General features: G+C 40.7%; 1 protein-coding gene across 1 annotated transcript in view; it reads left to right on the top strand.

The window, feature by feature from the left end:
• LOC134443920 (NLR family CARD domain-containing protein 3-like) overlaps positions 1-14,808 on the top strand; it is a 48,713-nt gene that overhangs the window by 33,014 nt on the left and 891 nt on the right. The window lies entirely within an intron of this gene.

The following is a 14,808-nucleotide window of genomic DNA, read 5'->3' as shown; positions in this document are numbered from 1 at the left end:
ATAAATGAAACTGGACATTGTGTTTGGACATGCAGAATGTCTATAAGTACCACAGTGTTTATGGAACTTCTCTGCTCAGTGCTAATAATTAGCTGTCAACAACACTCAAGGTTCTGTTTTTTCCACAGACGTTCGATCCCTCTGTGTCTTCATAATTTCTGAACCCAACTTAGAACTTAACACAGAGCTGTCACAGCATCTCCCGGAGTGTGGAGCGGGCGGGCGGAACGCTTATCTGTGTCTCATCTCCTTATGCCAACCACTGCCTGTGTATTATGCTACCGGTAGTTCCATTCAAAATAATGGCTGGATACCGTGATTCATGTATCAATCACCAGATTACTTTCTGGGGTTGTTGGAAGAGGTTGTAAGAAAATGTTCTTCAATCTACAACTACTTGTGAGAACGCCAACAGTGAGAGAATAATTTGTTATTAGTTAGAATTTAACAAAAAAGCTCCAGCATGTTGCAGATGCCATACTCATGCTGAGTTTTGTTAGCGCGCTAACTATCGAACTTTTATGCTAATGTTTTGCTAAGAGCAGTCGGGTTACTTATAAACACCACCTGCATATTAACTGATATTATCTCCGATGGGAAAAAAAACAAAAGTATTGACATTGGCGCTGTGTTCAACTTAAAGTGACTCAAATAGCGCCTAGCAAGATGGCAGTCTGCATGCAAAAAGCAGCAAGTTTCATCCCACTAGCTGCAGTATAATACAAGTTTGGTTATTGGGTGTATAATTCCTATCATTGGTGCGTTTTACGTCTACATTCACATCTCAAGGTGCCGTTTTCATGATGATTGTGAGATCGTTTAATAATATGTCACATAATGGCTTGTTGATGGCTTTTAACAATCTGTTAATGGGCTTTAGTTTTCAGTGGAATTCTAGTCATTGATTGAAGGCTAACAAAAACACTGCTCTCTGGTGATGGACAGAACAACATGAGCTTGATAATGAAGCAAGGCAGTCTTTTTTTCTGAGAATAGCCCAATAGGAGAGTAGCCCAAATATTTGCAGGGCATGCACCACAAATACTGACCTAGAGCTAACTCTATCCATGGCTCTATTCAGACTGACTGTACAGCTGAGAAACCTAGAACCCATCTATCTACAGACACAGACAATATAGTCCATAGTAGCCACCAAAATGACATTAATGAATTAAGTTGATTTGCATTTGTAATTCGTTAAAACTAAAAGTATTTTGCATTATTATTCAGCCATGTCCAGTCATTTGCATTTTCTTTTCTTTTAAGGCAGGATTTTTTTTTGTCATTAAAGTTTTTTTATTTTGATTTAATAACAACAACACAAATACATACAAATGACATTCAAAAACAGAAAGAAAAAAAAACCCCACAAACAAACATCGGCAGCAACAGAACATGACAGCACTCATCAACTACTCATTCACAGACACATCCATATACACACCCACACTCAGAATACATATCACATATCACACCACAAATCCCCTAAGAATTTCCACCAACACTGTAATCAAAATACACCCATGCCTGACTAGCCTTACTTGGCTCCTTCTGCACCCTTGCAATCATGACCTCATAGGCAGCTGTCTCTGACATACGGTAAGTTGAAGCCACTCTTTAATTTCTGGTCTATGTGGGCTCTTCCATTTACGAAGAATAATTCTGGCCGCTACCAGAAAACCTGTCATTATTAGTCTACCTTCAGCTTTTGGAATTCCCTCTGGCATCAATGATTTGTCTCCTAGAAGGCAAAATTGTGCAGACTCTGGTAGAGGTTGACTGAGCCAGTCCTCAATTTTTTTCAAAACCGCCTTCCAAAAGGGCATTATCAAGGGGCAATCCCATAATGCATGGAGAAGTGTACCCACCTCTTTGCTACACTTCCAACATTTATCATCCTTTGTTAAACCCATTCGACATAACTTACTTGGTGTAAAATAATACCTATGTACAATTTTGTAGTGAATAAATTTATTCCTGGCATCCCTTGTAGCCCTTCCCACATTTGAAATAATACTTTCCCACACCTCTTCATCAATGTCTGTATCAAGATCTTTCTGCCAGATAATTCTTAAATTTTCGCACATTTTTGTTTGAATTTTTGACATTTTGTTGTAGAAAACAGAGGCAGAGTGTAAGTGTATAATAGGCGGAGCATTAAAAAACTCCTGCATCACATTTTCTTCTTTGTTCTCTCTTCTTAAGCCAAAAACAGCTCCTACTGAACTTCTCAACTGTAGATACCTCCAGAAATCCCCTTTGTCAGTTAAGTTATATTGTTGTTTAAGTTCCTCAAAAGACATGAATGTTTGATCTCTATATAGATCTTGGACAGTACGTATACCCTTCTCTAACCAAGTTGGCCATAGAAATACCTTTTTACCAATACAGATGGAGGGGTTACTCCATAAAGAAGAGTAGCTTTGTTTATATTGTGAAATCCCCAACATTTTATGCACCCTTGCCCATGCCCATCGTGAATGATCCAGGATTAAATTAGCCTCCTTTGCCTGTGTTTTCTGTGACATGTATTCCACCATACCAGATGGGCACACAAGTCCTTCTTCAATTTTGACCCACCCTGGCTGGGAACCACCGGTACCCCAATGCCTTGCCATTTTATTCATCTCAAAGGCAATATTATATAATTCCACATTTGGGAGGGCCATTCCACCAACATATCGTGAGGCAAATAGTTTTTGAAGCTTAATTCTTGGTCTTTTCCCATTCCACAAAAATTCTGTGATTAACTTGTTATATTGCTTGAAAATAGTATTGGGAATCTGTATTGGTATCATCATTGAGATATAATTAAATTGAGTGGAGACTATCATTTTAATCACATTGATCTTCCCCCATAATGTTAGGTTAATCATCCTCCACTTTTCCAAATTCAGCTTAATCTTCTTAAGCAGAGGGGACATATTCATCTCAATTATATTAGCCAAATCTGGGTTAAGTCTAATACCTAGATACTTCATTCCAGTTTGAACCCACTTAAACGGGAATAATGTCATTATGGTTTGACTGCATCCTTTCGATATCGGCATACACTCAGACTTTTAAACTCCAAGAAGGCAACAGGTCCGGATGGTCTGTCAGCCTTTACCCTGAAGTCGTTTGCGGATGAATTATCTCCAATTTGGCTTAAATTGTTTCAACTATCCATCGACTCCCACAGCATTCCAAAGTTATGGAAGACTTCAATCATTTTACCGATCCCAAAAAAACCTAGCCCTCAAGAGGATAATGACTATCGGCCCGTGGCCATAACCTCTAATGTTTTTAAATGTTTCGAGAAGATAATGGTTGGGAAACTGCGCACGAGTGTTCAACCTGCTCTTGATAAGTACCAGTTCGCTTACACTGAGAACCGCAGCACAGGAGATGCCATTGCAACCATAATGCATCTAGTGCTTAAACACCTAGAGAATCCCGCAGGTTACGCCAGACTTCTTTTTATTGATTTCAGCTCTGCTTTTAATTTAATCCAGCCACACATTCTCCTTGAAAAATTAATTCAGCTGAATGTAAATCCGTTTTTAATTAAGTGGTATTATTCTTTTTTATCAAATAGGCCACAACGGGTCAAGTTCAATACTACTTTGTCGGATACAACGTGTTGCAGTATTGGCGCGCCCCAAGGTTGCGTCAGCTCACCATTTTTGTTCACTTTGTATACGAATGATTGTGTCAGTTCAGGGCCAAATCAGTATATTATTAAATTCTCGGACGATACTGTTATTCTTAGCCTGCTCTCTAAAAATGATAATGATAAGGTAAACAGCCACCAAACAGCTATAGATACATTTGCTGATTGGTGTGATTCACACTTACTACACATCAATACTAAAAAAACAGTAGAGATGGTGGTAGACCCCAAATCCCTCTGTGGCCAGGGTGTAGTGGCTGTGCATGGCCAGGCCAATGAACAGGTTAAAACTTTTAACCCTTGTGTTGTGTTCGTAAGCTGCATACACCTGTGGTGTTCGGGTCATTTTTGACCCGTGATAACAAAACTCAGCCATAAAATACCCAAAAACACTAGTTATCATCAAATATTGTTTTTCATCTCATGGCTAACTTGGTATGTATTCATATCCATGGAAATATTACTTTATGTATTCATCTTTTTGACTTTACTGGTCTTTTATCTTACATTATGCAAATCGTTTTTGATGACCAAAACTATCAAAATCTGCATAAATTCACTATTAATACCTCCTAAAGTGATACAATTAGTGATTATGTTGTCCATGTATTACAGCTGATATGAGAGTACAACAACCCCCACATTTATTTTATTGTTTTTTTCTCTAATATTGAAAAATATTATCAATAGTGGCATTTGTGGTGTTGAGGTCCAAACCAACCCAAAGAGATTTATAGCAGGATAAAGACCAAATGTCAACTAAATTAGTTTTTCAGTGCATAAAATCAATGTTTAAATATGTTGACTAGGTGTTTTTCAATATTTTTATGATTTTAGTGTGGTAAATATACAAAATAACAATTCTGTCCGAGTCACAGCTATTCCACCAATCAAATGCAAAGATATTGGAAATTAACACATCAATTAACATGAAAAAAGTCACACTATTCATCTGAATCCCCTATGCCATGAACATGGACCATTATGTCATTGCCACATCAACTTTATGGAAAGTATAAGACCAGTTCTACAGGTTTGGGTGCCATTATGCATTTTTGATACGTTTTCTGGAAAAAATAATGTGCAAAAATGTATTTTGCAAACAACTGTGCAAAAAATCTCATTATATACTGTAATGCAGAAATGGATTCCCTGACCATGAAAACATATGAGTAGACACCAGAAATACATCTGTACTCCTTTCACAACAGGAGGTATGACATATTGTAGTGTATGGGACTGTCCGGCGGCCATATTGGATTTGGAATATGAAAAAGCTGGCAAAAAAAATTTCAGGCAAGAAATATATTTTCCTCACCATAAATCACCAAACTAAAGACAAGGGGCAAACAACAGCTTTTTTTTTTCAATTTTGACCCTGAACACCACAGATGTAACTTTTTTTTTTTGGACCTTTAAAATTGACTAAAATGATAAAACACATTTTTTGTGTGTTGCAATGATTGTGACTGAGGATTAGATGAAGCCTTATTCCAAGAAAATAAACTAAAGTGTGTTTTTTTCACACTAAAACTTGAAAACGGGTCAAAAATGACCCGAACACAACATAAGGGTTAAGTTCCTGGGTGTACATATACAGTGCCCTCCATAATTATTGGCACCCCTGGTTGAGATGTGTTTTTTAGCTTCCAATTATTTTATTTTTTTTTCTAAATAATATGGGACCTTAATGGAAAAAAAGAGAAAAATCCAACCTTCAATACAAGTGCATTTATTCAGTGGGGAAAAATCCCACATAAAGAAATAATTATTTGACATCAAATAATGTGTGTCACAATTATTAGCACCCCTGGTGTTAATATTTTGTACAACCCCCTTTTGCCAACAAAACAGCACCTAATCTTCTCCTATAATGTTTCACAAGATGGGAAAAGACAGAAAGAGGGATCTTCAGCCATTCCTCTTTGCAGAATCTCTCTAAATCATCCAGAGACCTGGGTCCTCTCCTCTGTACTCTCCTCTTCAGCTCACCCCACAGGTTCTCAATGGGGTTGAGGTCAGGGGACTGAGATGGCCATGGGAGGAGCTTGATTTTGTGTCTGGTGAACCATTTCTGTGTAGATTTGGCCATATGTTTAGGGTCATTGTCTTGCTGAAAGACCCAGTGACGACCCAGCTTCAGCTTTCGGGCAGAGGGCAACAGATTTTGATTTAAAATGTCCTGGTATTTCAAAGCATTCATGATGCCATGCACCCTAACAAGGTTCCCAGGGCCTTTGGAAGCGAAACAGCCCCACAGCATCACTGACCCACCCCCATACTTCACAGTGGGTATGAGGTGCTTTTCAGCATGCGCATCTTTCGTGGTACGCCAGACCCACTTAGAGTGTTTGTTGCCAAAAAGCTCAATCTTGGTCTCATCTGACCAAAGCACACGGTCCCAGTTGAAGCCCCAATACCGCTTGGCGAACTCCAGACGCTTGCGTTTATGATTGTGAGTGAGGAAAGGTTTTCTCCGTGCATGCCTCCCAAACAGCTTGTTGGCGTGTAGACAGCGCCTGATGGTTGATTTGGAGACTTTGTGACCCCAGGATGCTACCATTTGTTGTAATTCTGTAACAGTGAGCTTTGGAGATCTTTTGATTTCTCTTACCATCCTCCTCACTGTGCGTGGTGGCAAAATAAACTTGGGTCCTCGTCCAGGCTTGTTTACCACTGTTCCTGTTGTTTTGAACCTCTTAATTATTCCTCTCACAGTGGATATGGGCAGCTGCAGTTGAGTGGCAATCTTCTTGTAGCCTCTGCCTGACCTGTGAAGGTCGACGCACATCTGCCTCACTTGTATGCTGTGTTCCTTTGTCTTTCCCATGTTTAGAGTGGATAAGAGAAATGGCCTCGGTGTCACGTCATATTTATACCCCAGGGAAACAGGAAGTGATGAATTACTAATTAAATGTTCCTACATACTCTGGTAAACTTTGTAAACTACTTTAGAAATGACAGAAATGCTTCAATTATATTTATTTCCTGGGAATTGTTAAGGTTGCCAATAATTGTGGTACAGGTCATTTAATGAAAAATAATTATTTTTTAGTCAGGGATTTTTTTATTTTCTTACAATTCATTTGAGTTGAAGGCTACATTTTACTACAATTTTCAGTGTGACAGTGTTCTTCTGCAATAAACAATGAATTTATTTTAAGGCTTTTAACACATCTCAACCAGGGGTGCCAATAATTATGGAGGGCACTGTAGATAGCGACCTTAGCTGGCGCACCAATGTCTGTGCCAGGATACACCAGCGTCTCCATTTTTTGCGCAGACTCAGAGTCTTTGGAGTGTGTAAAAACATAATGTTAATCTTCTATAGAGCCACAATAGAGTCTGTTCTCCGTTATGGGATTACCAGCTGGTTTGGCAATCTCACAGTTAAACACAGGGCAGAAATCTCAAGACTTATTAAAAATGCAGGTAAGATTATGGGGGTAATGCCCCCCCTTAACCCGCAGGAGCTCTTTGAGCAGGCCACTATCAGTCAGGCGAATGCCATTGTAGCGGATGGTGATCATGCACTAAATGGAGAATACATCTTTCTGAACTCTGGGAGGAGGTTCAGACTCCCTTGGTGCAAATATAATCGTTTTAAAAATTCCTTTATACCCCATTCAATCAAGCTACTGAATAAACAGGGAATAAGAGAGATTGAGTGGGACAAAATGGACCTCTGTAGCTAGTGTTGGTACTGTTGGTGGGGATGGAAACTAGGGTAAAAGCTGGGAGGGGGATATGTAAACATGAATGTATCCCTGTGTTTACTATTTATCTTTATTTATTTTTTTAATGTAAACTATGGAATGGATGTAACCTAGTTATTTATTGCAGGGTGAAGGTGTGGTTGGTTGTAGGACGGTGTGTGTGTGTGTGTGGGGGGGAGGGCTACTGAGCTGTGTGTGTGTGTGTGTGTGTGTATGGGGGGGGTGCACTGAGTGTGTGTGTGTGTGGGAGGGGGGGTGCGTGTATGGACTGGATGGGTCAGGGGCAGTGGGTTAGGACATCCAGTGCTTCTGAGCATGTAGGCCTACACTGTTTTTCTTCTATTGTTTTACTGTTGTTTGTTTTTCTGTGTTGGTGTCATGTGTCCTATGTGTTCTATGTGTTCCTTATGATGCTGCAACCTCCCTGTCTCCAAAGCAAATTTCTCCCTCGTGGAGACTAATAAAGAAACGTAACCTAACCTAACCTTTTCCCAATTTATCTTATGATATTTCTGAAAAAGACTCTATTGTGGACAAAATAATAGGAACTGACAACAGAGGGTCATTCAGAAGTAACAAAATATCATCTGCATAAAGAAACATTTTATGCTCGTCTCCATTATGCAAAATCCCTTTAATTCTACTCTCATTCCTTATTGCACAGGCCAAAGGTTCCAAGAATAGTGTAAAGAGCAGTGGACTGAGGGGATCTCCTTGCTTTGTTCCTCGTGACAACTTGATATTATTCCATTTGTTATCACTGCAGCTCTTGGGTCTGAATAGATAATCTTTACCCAATTGATAAAACCTTCTCCACATCCAAATTTTCTAAGAGTGTGGTGTAGAAAGCCCCATTCCACCATATCAAAGGCCTTACGCGCATCCAATGACATGGCCGCCATTGCATTGCTATTGTTATGATTGAGATGCATTAGGTGCAATAGACGCCTAACATTATCAGAGGATGCTCTCCCTTTAATAAAGCCTACCTGATCAGAATGTATTAGTTGTGGCAAAAGATTCTCTAATCTGGACGCTAGTACTTTTGCCACATCAATAAGACTGATTGGTCTATAGCTAGCTGGATCTTCAGGCTCTTTATCTTTTTTAAGAATCAAGGAGATTAACGCTTCATTAAATGTATTTGGCAATTTGCCCACTGAAAAAGACTCTTCATAAACTTCTGTCAATATAGGAGCAAGAATGCCACTAAATCTCTTATAATACTCTGAGGGAAAGCCATCCAAGCCAGGTGATTTTCCCGCCTTCATTGATTTAATTGCATTTTTAACTTCCTCAATTGATATAGGAGAGTCAAGTAATTCTTTTTCATCACTCGACATTTGTGGTAGATTAATCTTAGAAAAAAAGGCATCATATTCTTTCAATTCAGGGTCAATCTCTGATGTGTACAGTTGACTATAGAAATTCGCAAAAACTGTATTAATATCGCTTGTATTAGTTTTCAATTCCCCTTTCTTGTTTTTAACAGCCGAAATAGTATAACTTGCCTCTTTTTGACGTAGTTGCCTGGCTAACAACTTTCCTGCTTTTTCTCCACTTTCGTAATAAGTAGTTTTAAGCTTGAATAAAGCATATTCTGCCCTTCTATTGTAAATATCATTTATTTGAAATTTAAGGTCACAGATGTCTTTTAGCAGTACGTCAGTATGTGTCTCTGCCAGTTTCTTCTCTAATTCTTTAAGTTGGGTTTCTAAGTCTTTCAGTTTCCTAATTTGTTCTCTTTTCTTTGCAGAACACTGAGCTATAAGCCTCCCCCTGATAAAAGCTTTGGAAGCTTCCCACACTGTACCTATTCTATCCGTTGAACCTATATTTTCCAAGAAAAAATTATTAATATCCTTTTCAAGCTGGCTACAAAAAACTGGATCCTGTAACATAGAAACATAGAATTCTCCACCGTCCTCCTCTATTGCCTTCTGCTCCAATCAATATTCCTAAATGTACAGCTGCATGATCAGTAAGCGCTATCGGTCCTATTGAACAGTCTGCGACATTATTAACAAGTTCTTTACTAATTAAAAAATAATCTATCCTGGATTGTGATTTATGTTTATGGGAATAAAACGTGTATTCTTTATCCCTGGGGTTAACGAGCCTCCATATATCTGTAAGACCCATATCTTCCATCAGAAGACCAATAGCCATTCTGTCTTTTGGAACAATATTAGAGAAGGTAGTTTTGTCCAAGGCCCCATCCAAAACTTGGTTGTAGTCCCCGCCTATGATCATCGGGTATGCCCCATCATTGCGCACTAGTTTATTAATTTTATGAAAGAAGTCTGGATTACTTTCATTTGGGGCATATATATTACATAAAGTAATTTGTACTCCATTGATTTTAGCTTGTAAGTATATAATCCTCCCCTCATCATCCTTTTGCTGCTTAATAACACTGAAATTTAGACTTTTATGTATTAAGATGGCAACTCCGTGTTTTTTACTACTATATGAGCTATGGTATATTTGGCCCACCCAGTCTCTCTTCAATTTAGCTGCCTCTGACTCAATCAAATGTGTCTCTTGAATAAATGCTATTTGAGCTTGTTGTGACTTCAAGTATGATAAACATTTTTTCCTTTTTATGGGGTTATGTAAACCATTAACATTCCAAGATATTATCCTAACACAGTTACTCATTAATAAATCTGTTCAGAAAATAAGCTTGCTACAGTAGACTGTGTTGGGGTGTATGTGAGCTGCATATGCGATATTAAGTAATATAAACCAGAACATGAAGGAAAAAAAGAGGTGCTGTCAAGCTGCCGATCCACACAAATTAACCAAACATTCTTCAAAACCCCCCCAAAACAAAAAACACAAAATGTAAACCCCAAACCCCCCACTCTCCCTCTATCTACCTTTAGATACCCCCCACAAAACAGGCCCATGAGGCACGTTAAGATGGTCACCAATAATCCCCTCCCCACCCATTACCCTCCAAAACCATCATTAATAACATCGTTTATACTACAATTATCCTTTTGACCCTGACCTGATCACCAATCATTTGTGTAAAGCCATCTGAAACCACATTTTCAAACCAATGGGCTACAATGGCATTAGGACTACGCAGTTCAATTGTCCATTCTACTCACGCTTGTGACTGTCCATATGCCTTGGAACGCTCAGTGGCAAGAGCGTGAAATATACTCCTTACTGTGTTGAGAATTCCGAAGTTAGGCTACTCGTCAGCTGACTCATGAACAGGAGACCCCTCCTCTGTGCTCTGCCGCTGCGTGTGCCTGTCAAGAAAGTTAATTGCCTTTTTGTCGTCCGTGAACTTCAGTTTCTTCCCTTGCCAAGTGAAACGCAGCTCTGCTGGGAAAGCCACCGTGAATCGCACGTTCAGTGTGTGTAGCCGATCTTTAACATCCTTAAACTTTTTCCTCTTCGCAGCCGTTTCTCTCGTCATGTCAGGGAAAAATGACAACTGACAGCCTTTCCAGTTTACACCTTCCTTGTTTTTGTATTTCCGTTTTGTGGCGTTCAGCACTCTCTCCTTCTCCAAGAAACTTAAGAAACGGATGACAATTGGTCTTGGTGGGAGATCATCTTCGGCGTCATCTGGTATTACAGTCGGTACGCGGTGCACTCGTTGCAGCTCGGACCTGTCCAGTTCAATCCCCAAAGCCTCGGAGATAATGGTTCGCACGCATTCGGACGGCTTATTCCCTTCCAGTCCTTCTTTCAGTCCAATAAGCCGCAGGTTTTGGCGTCTATCTCGATTCGCCGCATCCTCCACAGCACAACGCAACTGTTCACAGTCTTTAGTGCTCTTACTTGCTTCTTGTCGTAGCTGGACATTCTCATCCTCCAGTTGAGATATGCGACTCTCTGCTTCATCCAGTCGCTGCATGACGCTGTCCATATCTGTACGAAGCCCGGCGCTGGTTTCTTTTATGTCAGAAATTTCAGCTTGAAGGGTCGCCAGAAGATTCCCAACTCTTCCCATTTCTTTCATAGCTTTGTCGAATGACTGCTGCATGGAAGCTAGCACACTTTCACTGTCTCCCTTGCTAGTTCCAGCTAGCTTAGCCGCTGGTGTATTGGAACTTTGCTTAGCTGTTCTCGTCGCCATTATACACAAATTCCGAATGTAAACAGTCTATAAGTGGTCAGAGTTACTTTAGTAAAAACTGCACAACGATGAAACGCATATAAGTAGCGAATTTAAGGGTAAATGTGGTGGGTCTGTGGGAGCGCTCCTCCTATGCGACCATCTTGCTCGGTGATCCCACGAGACTCTCTTTTAAGGCAGGATTAAACACTTAGGCCTAAGTAACCAAAGATTATTCTTTTACCTCTGTTATGTATCTAACATGTCATGGTATTTCAATCTTAGCTGCTCATATTCTGCTACACATACTTTTCTAATGCTTTTGTGATGAAATAGCTTATGTAACTACAATATTATGCATAATAAGTATGTAATTATGTAATAATGATTAGCGCTATTGACACCCTTTTGGTCTCCTTGGTAGGCCCTATTCGAGTTGCAAAAGTCATTCAAGTCATTCATCATTTTGACCCTGACATGGCACCTACATAAGAATTAGATAAATAAGATAAACATAACTGTAACTAAGCTTAAAAAGCAATGAAATTCTCGTTTCACCATGTATCGTATAGGGTCGCGTGGTAGGTCGCGTGGACGCACCAAAAAGTTCAGGCTCAGGATTTTTAAAAAACTTTAATCCCTGTAAACATTCACTCTACACATCCCCCCCCCCACCCTTTTCAATGATCACAGTCAGAACAGACAGATAACAGGTAACATGCAGCTAACAGAACTAGACCAGAGAACAGGCAGATAACAGGCAACATGCTGATAACAGTTAGTGTGTGTGTGTGTGTGTGTGTGTGTGTGTGTGTGTGTGTGTGTGTGTGTGTGTGTGTGTGTTTATGTGTATGTTTATGTGTGTGTGTCTGTGTGTCTGTGTATACCCAGGCCCGTTTCTAGAATTTTGGGGGCCCTAGGCAAAGGGGCTGTTGGGGGCCTGGGGGGGGGTGCTCTGGGAAGTCACGGCGCATAGGACCGCTTTTGGGTGGCACTTCAGTCATTCTCACATACCATTAATGTAATAATGTCACAGAATCCATGTAAACCTAATATAATGCAATCTACCTGTAGTTATTATAATATGGGCAAATTCAATTCAATAGTCTCATGATTTCATGAAGTAATGTTCTGTTGTGTAGGCCTATAGGCTATGTAACCTTGCCTATCTTAACATCACATGAGAGCATATGGCCCAATCAGGTTTTTTGACCCGACCAAAATCATGATCTGCATTGCCAATCACAAAGAATTAGGTCTAATCTTTCCAACCACTTTTAAAATCCAACAGAGGGTGCACCATTTGTGAAAAGAACTATTGACTCATAAAACAGCAGAACAGTCCAGAAACCCATGGCTAAGAAACTAATGAACAGTTGCAGGCACAGTGGCGGGTGATAAGCAAGAATTCTGTGTGTTCCCCAGGCGAGAATTCAGACAACCTCCCTCCTTCTGCTCAGTCATTTTTCTTGCACGCTGCGTTTCGTATTGCATCATTCACCCCACGAAATGTTTGCATTGTAATAGGCTACCATTACAGCAACAACTCACATTAATGGCATTCAAAAATAACACATCACCGAAGCGCAATCATCATTCCAGAAAGGGTGTGTTCTTCTGGACCAGGTAATATTCTGGTAATAAATGAAGTCAAACCACGAATAGCGACCAAGGGACATTCAACCACCTGCGTTAATCTGTGATTGCAGTTGTGACAGGGGACAAATATTAACCCAGTGCCCTTACCTTAAACGTTGTCTTGACCGCGTATAATGTATCCCGACCTTTCACTGTTATCCATGCGTTTACGACCATAACCATCTTCCACGTTCATTTCCACACCATAGCTAATAGCAAGAGAGGGACTATTGTGATACAATTTGGCGATTCCTCTCAACTCACTCGTGTTATCCGAAATATTTCACATTTGACCACATCCAAAACAGTTCCACTTCGACAAAAGGCGCGTTATTGAACAATCTCAAGACGTTTGCCCAGTGCTTGTTACAGCGGATTGTCAGTGCGATGTCACTGACCTGGGACAGTTTGATTGCAGTACAGAGAGTAATATGTTGTCTTCGATATAACTTTTATTATAAAATCAACTGGCTTGAGCCAAAAAATGTAAAGTAAACTGGCGTCTGTGCAACATCCTCTGAGAGAGATATTTTCGCTTTCTTTTCAGTTTGTATTGTGCATGATTCTGTCGCTGCCAACCAATTGGAAGGGGGGCCCCTTCAGCTGGGGGTATTTTGACTATACTGTCGTTGGGCTTTTCGGCACTTGACCTCACGCTGTCGCTGATGCAAACCAATTTGAAGGGGGCCCCCTCGAGCATTCGGGTATTCGGGAGGCGCTGTTGCTGCCCTCGCAGCAGAGCCCTTCATACAGATGACAGTAGCGTAAAAGGTATTTAAAATCGTCATTGCGGTTGAATACAAAACATGTCGTCCGTGGGGGCCCCTCCTACTCGGGGGCCCTAGGCAGCTGCCTACTTTGCTTACCTTAACGCAACGGGCCTGTGTGTACCTGTGCATGTATGTGTATGTGTGTTTGTGTGTCTCTGTCTGTGTGTGGGTGTGTGTGTGTGTTGTAAGTTGTGTGTGTGCAGTGTCATAATGCTGCAGATGTGTGTGTTTCTTTCTCCCAGCCTGGAGGGGTATTATCTGACAGAGGAGATCTGCAATCTGGTCTCTGCTCTGACCTCACACACATCTACTGTCTATGGGAAACACCTGAAGACAGAGGAGGAGGTGGAACGATTATGTTCTACTGTTAGTCATCAAGACTGCAGACTGGAGACACTACAGTAAGCAACACAGGATGACACTGTGTGTGTGTGTGTGTGTGTGTGTGTGTGTGTGTGTGTGTGTGTGTGTGTGTGTGTGTGTGTGTGTGTGTGTGTGTGTGTGTGTGTGTGTGTGTGTGTGTGTGTGTGTGTGTTTTATGATCCTCTCCGCCCTCCTTGAGTATCCACTCTCATTTAGACAGCTGACAATATTACACACACACACACACACACACACACACACACACACACACACACACACACACACACACACACACACACACACACACACACACGCACGCACGCACACACACACGCACACACACACACACACACACACACACACACACACACACACACACACACACACACACACACACACACACACACACACACACACACACACACACACACACACACACGCTTTTCTGTCTTAGTGCTCTACTACTCTCTACTTTGTGTGTGTCTGGGTGGGGGGGGGCAGCGTGTGTGTGTGTGTGTGTGTGGGGGGGGGGCAGTCATGCAGTGTGTGTGTGTGTGTGTGTGTGTGTGTGTGCATTTGTGTGCGTGT

The sequence above is a fragment of the Engraulis encrasicolus genome, unplaced genomic scaffold (assembly GCF_034702125.1).
Source record: "Engraulis encrasicolus isolate BLACKSEA-1 unplaced genomic scaffold, IST_EnEncr_1.0 scaffold_39_np1212, whole genome shotgun sequence".
Lineage (NCBI taxonomy): Eukaryota > Metazoa > Chordata > Actinopteri > Clupeiformes > Engraulidae > Engraulis > Engraulis encrasicolus.
Note: the sequence above shows the minus strand (reverse complement) of the source record. Positions and strands in the feature narration are given on the sequence as shown.